We start from the raw sequence: 6,000 nt of genomic DNA, 5'->3' as shown, positions 1-6,000 counted from the left end.
GACGTGAGAACAAGAAACAACTATAAATGGGGATGAGGATGCACCTTGCACCCAGTGGAGTAGGGTAGACATGGGTTCCATATGACAAGTGTATGGTGTACTTACCCTCCTGAATCATTAGAAATTCTTTCCTGTGGTTGTTAGGCAATGATTCCCTGCCTAAAAAGGTGTATTTTGTGCAAAGAGGGCTAAAATGCTTTCATAAGGTGGCATGTTTGAACTAACCATATCCCCTCTGTTATGGACTGAATGTTGTTGTCCACACTCCAATTCGTATGTTGAAGCCTTAACCCTGAGCATAGAAGTATTGGAGATGGGGCCTCTGAGGAAGCAGTTAAGGTTAAATGAGGCCATGAGGGTGGGGCTTGTTCTCCCTCTCCCTCCCTCCCTCCCTTCCCCCTCCTCTCTCTCTCTTTTCCACCTCTCCCTCCCCACTCTCTTCCCCTCTTCTCTCTCTGCCATCTCCTTCTCCACCCCCTCCACCTCCATAGGCATAAAAGAAAGGCAAAATAAAGGCCTTACCAGGAACTGAATTTGTTGGAATAGTGATTGGACTTTCAGGTTTCAGAACTGTGAGAAATGAATGTTGTTTAAGCCACCCAATCTGTGGAATTTTGTTTTGATAGCTCGAGCAAACTAATACGTCCTCCAATAGACAGTTAGCTGAGAGCACTTCCTTCTGGCACCAGAGAGGCCAGCTTTTGTAGGAAGCGTGGAGAGAAGTCTGGATTGTGAGACCTACCTGGAAAGGCAGGCAACAGAGGGTGGTGCTTATTCAGAGGCACAGAAGTTGCCAAGCGAGAAGGCATTGATGCAAGCTTCACTTTCCTTACAGTTTTGCTCGTGGATTAGCTTGGCAGGAGGCAGAATCAATCTCACACTAATTGCTCAGTAAACCTTTGGGTAAATGTAAAATTCCCTTGGGACGTGAATTTCCTCCAGCAGATCGCTTGTTTGCTATATGTACACAATGGTTAATGTATCTAATAACTCTTTTGGTCTTGTTAGTTTAGATTTTTAAGAATAATATCTTTAAAACCCCAGAGCACCGAATAGGGATATTTCCTCCTACATTAAAGTCTATATTTCAATGATCTCTTCCTTTTAGATGAGGTAGTTACTGAAATTTTTTTTCTAAGCTTACTTACTTTGTTAACAGTGTGTTATAGGGAAAAAATTTTCTTTTAGTTAAAAAAGATGTCCAGTAGCTTGGATGTGAGAAAAATAGGTCAAGATGGAATTCTAATGATCATTTACCCATAATCAATGAAGATCTCTGCATGCTCTGATTATATTAATATTTTTCTTGCCAGTAAAAAAATGTGCCTGTATTTCTTACCCTATGTTGTTACAGACTGTAAAATTTAGAAAACTTTGCTTAGCATGGATGATACAGGGCTCAGACCTTTTGCTGATATTTTTCATATGTTACCTCCTTTAATCCACATAATATGCCTGTAATACAGGTCTTCTTATCTCTATTTTGCAGATAAACACTAACGGGTGTCTCCTCTGAAGTACAACTTAGAGACTCAGCACTGCCAATCAGAATCTTTTTCTCTTTTCTAAATGTAAAACCAAATATACGACTTGTCTCATGGTGTACTTTTGCTTGTGGATTACCTTGGCAGGAGGCAGTATCAATCTCACACTACTCAATAAATCTTTGGATAAATGCACAATTCCCTTGGGAATTTTGAAAACACCTTATTCCATGATCTGCTCATGCCATTTTCATTAATATTTTGGAAACAAAAACCTTACTTTGAACTAAAAAAAGCCACTCATAAAAATGTACAAGTAACATTATCAGGCAAAATAATGCCTGGGCTAAATATAAAAGTAGAGTAAGCCTGGGAAATGGAGCCATTATTCTCAGATGTAACCCAACAGGAGTTTTAATACAATGTATTGTGTGGCGCCAGAAATTGGTGCTGGCTGATTAAGCTGGGAAGGAGTTTATGATGTAGATATTAATGGGAGAACCAGCTCAGAGCTGAGTCTCAGAATGCTGTCCAACTGCAGGCTGCAGAACTGGCCAGATGAGTTTAACCAGGGCCCCCACTACTGCCCAACAAACATTAGGGGGACTGCTGCTGCCCCCACCCCGCCACCGCCATTTCTGCAGCATGAACTTGGCTGACAGTTTTGCTACCATGTGGATTCTGTGTGGTCTCTCCTTTCTCAAATTGCTTTTCTTTTTTTTGGTTTTGAAATTTATATTACATTATATATTTATATTAAATATGCAGTACAGATTTTAATGTTGATAAAACTGGGATCCAGATGGTTTATTCTCAAATAATGATGTACTTAAAAAAATAAGTCCCAGCACTTTCAAAGTTCTTGTTGAACATCATAGAAAATCTTCAGCAATGATTCTTAAAATTCCTCCGTTACTTTCTTATCCACCACTCTTCCCTCCTGCCCTTAAATTCCCTGGGAGAGTTCCCATTCCTTTTCTAGGTGTCCTCTTGCTCCCCTTTGCTTCCCCACCCTCCTTCCCAATTCCCCATGTAAATGCTCGAGAACTGGTCCAGTAAGGAAGAACCTGTCTTGGATGGAGACAGAGGAAAGAGATTAAGACAGGCAAAACTAGGAATTCACTATCGCAGTGGTTCTCAACCTTCCTCATGCCTCAACCCTTTAATACAGTTCCTCATGTTGTGGTGACCCCCAATTTCATTGTTACAAATTGAACATAATTAAAGCATAGTGATTAATTACAAAACAATATGTAATTATATATGTGTTTTCTGATGGTCTTAGGCGACCCCTGTGAAAGGGTCCTTCGACCGCCAAAGGGGTCGCGACCCACAGGTTGAGAGCCGCTGCCTTAAGGGAAGGAAAAGGAGATGTGAAAGACAGTGGGTGCACTAACAATTTGTATCCAGTCATATGGACACTTTTAACAGTTATTTTAAGAAGCATTTGGAGCTCTGGCCAGTGTGGCTCAGTTGGTTGAGAGGATTTTCTTGCATCGAAAGGTCACAGGTTCAATTCCTGGTCAGGACACAGGCCCAGGTTGCTGACTCATCCCTAGTAGGGAGCATGCAGGAGGCAGCCAATTGATGTTTCTCTCCCTTTCTTTCTCTCTCTCTCTCAAAAAAAAATCAATAAAACATAGAAAAAACAAAACAAAGAACTACTTGGAATAATTAACTAGTCTTAACAAATATGCACATTGCTATAAGATGTGTAGTTCAAATATTGATTGTGATTCAAAGTGTCTTCTATATGAAAGGAACTAGGCTAAAGATAATAAATACACAAAAAAGAACAGACTCCCAAGTTATCTTAAAAGAAAGATAAAGGCTAGTGTTCATATTTCTGATTCTAAAGAGTCATTAATTTAGTTTTAAGTCCCCAGTACAGAACTAATCCTCTGGGGGTAAATTCTACTCAGTTATATTATTATCATAAATATTTAGTTGATTCTTGGACACCCTTAGTTCAGTGCTACCTCTTTAGGATGTCCTCATGTGTCTCCCATGATAGATTGTGACAGGTACAGTGACACTTACTTCACATATTCATTTTTTTATGAAATTCTGTTGACCCTGGCACAGAGCCATCACACTGTCTATTCAACATTTGCTGCTCTACCAAATGAAAATCTTACACAGTATTTGAGTCCAGTGTTGCTTGAGGCAGACAGCTGGATCTAAACACACCTAGCAACACAATTTCTGCTTAGCAAATATCAAATAATCTCCCTTAGAATACTGAATACAGCTTTAAATTACTGAAGAATGCTACCTAGGATAGCAAGGTTCTGTATAACTATAATAGAAATTCAATGACTGAATCTAACACCAGTTATTGGGTCAGACATATCTTCTTTCTGAGCATGTACACTGGGCTGCTGGCTCATTTTCTGGAGGGGATGGGTGCTCCTAGTGTTTTTAATTCTTCCCAAATGGGGAAGCATTTATTCTGAGAGACAGTTTGAAACTTCAAACACACTGTTTCAGTGCTACGTGGGAAGCTATCATTTTCATTTAACTCATAATTTATAAGGTGAACAGTACTCTAGAGTCTATATACTATGAAGTCTAGACTTATCCTTCGATGTGCTTCTCTCATCTCGCCTGGGCTGGTGGAACAAGGATGGATGCCCTGGATAGAAGCTCTCACAGGACATCCATGGGGGAAAGAGGGTCCTCCTAGAAGTCGTAACTGCAGAAACATGGTGGGGCGATTGGCAGCCCCCGGAAAGGAGGAGCTTGAGTCTGCTTTAGAAGGTCTTCAAGTTGTCACGTGCATTATTCAGATAATGGTTCTCAGCACCAGTTTTGTGACATATTTAGGTATTCAGTATAGCTGTTTTCAGATTTATTATGCAATATTCCGATTCATGAAAATACTCTATTAAATGCAATCGCTCATGTAATTACTTTGCTTAATCTACAGCATACTTTAATTAACATTGCACAGAATTCTGATTTAATCAATTAGATTTGATCACATATAACTTAGCTATAAATACTTTTCATGATGCAGCAGTCCACAATAATTATCGAGAGCTAAAGAAATACACGACACCACCTAAAACTAACAAATTTCCCATGCGAAGAGAAGTAAATCATAATTTAAATATAACTTTATTTAGGAAAGTAAACTATAAAGAGTAGATAATTCTGTTTCTAACAATAGTCTAGTAAAAACAACCTCGCAGGGAGTGTTAGAATTTTAAAATATGCTTTATTTTTGCAGCTATTCCCCAACAGTTAGCCATGAGAACAAATGATTAAACTCAAGCAAGATTCATCACTTTTTTAGTTTTGTTAACAGATGCATTAATATCAGTATCTCATGATATTAGTTTACTGTTATGGGTTGACTTTTGTCCCCCTGCCCCTTAAAAAAAAAAAAAAAAAGAAAAAGAAAAAGGTATGTTGAAGTTGTAACTCCGCAGTACCTCAGAAGGTGACTTGATTTGGAAATAGGGTCAACTGCAGATGTAATTAGTTAAGAGGGGGTCGGACTGAAGAAGGACGGGCCCCTAATCCAGTGTGGCTGGTTTCCTTATAAGAACACCAACACGGGACAACACAGAGATACGCAGGGCGAAGGCCATGTGAGAGGAAGGCTGAGTTTGAACTTGTACCTGCAAGTCAAGGAACACTAAAGATAGCTGGCGACCGGCCAGAAACTAGGAAGAGGCAAGGAAGGATTCCCTACAGGTTCCAGAGGGAGCGTGGCCCTGCTGACACCTTGATTTTGGAATTGTAGCCGCTAGAACTGTGAGACGAATTTCTTTCGTCTTTAGCCACCAATTTGCGGTGCTTTGTTATGGCAGACCTCGGTCACTCATACACTCACCGAAACTAAGTTGAGAGCTACAGCTCAACATGATCAGAATCTATAACATTACTTTTGATAGTACTGTGTGTGGGGGAAGTATCTTGCTAAACTATTTTTTTTTTTAAATGCATGTGCTGCCCTAACCGGTTTGGCTCAGTGGATAGAGCGTCGGCCTGTGGACTCAAGGGTCCCAGGTTCGATTCCGGTCAAGGGCATGTACCTTGGTTGCGGGCACATTCCCAGTAGGGAGCATGCAGGAGGCAGCTGACCGATGTTTCTCATTGATGTTTCTAACTCTCTATCCCTCTCCCTTCCTCTCTGTAAAAAATCAATAAAATATATATTTTTTTAAAAAATGCATGTGCTGTTTTTCATTTGGTTAACTTTTACATTCTAAGCAAGTGTCGACGTAAAGATAACACTTTTTGCTCCTAGCAACCCTCTTCACACAGCACTGAGCCGAGTGCCTTGAACATAAATCAGCCAGCAGTACATTCTGTGGCTTAGTTTAAAAAGATTAACCTATAAATATTAAAATACCCACTTATAGAACTTGAGCCCTAAATATATACAGTGTTACTGAAATGTGGGAGTAATTATTGAAAAGAATTTACATGAGGTTCATCAAGGCAACTTTTTTCTTGAAACTATATGTGGGTAATAAACTATATGCCCAGCCAATTTGTGGATTAT

The sequence above is a fragment of the Myotis yumanensis genome, unplaced genomic scaffold, assembly GCF_028538775.1.
Source record: "Myotis yumanensis isolate MYYU_CA2020_CCGP unplaced genomic scaffold, mMyoYum1.0.hap1 SCAF_15, whole genome shotgun sequence".
NCBI lineage: Eukaryota > Metazoa > Chordata > Mammalia > Chiroptera > Vespertilionidae > Myotis > Myotis yumanensis.
Note: the sequence above shows the minus strand (reverse complement) of the source record.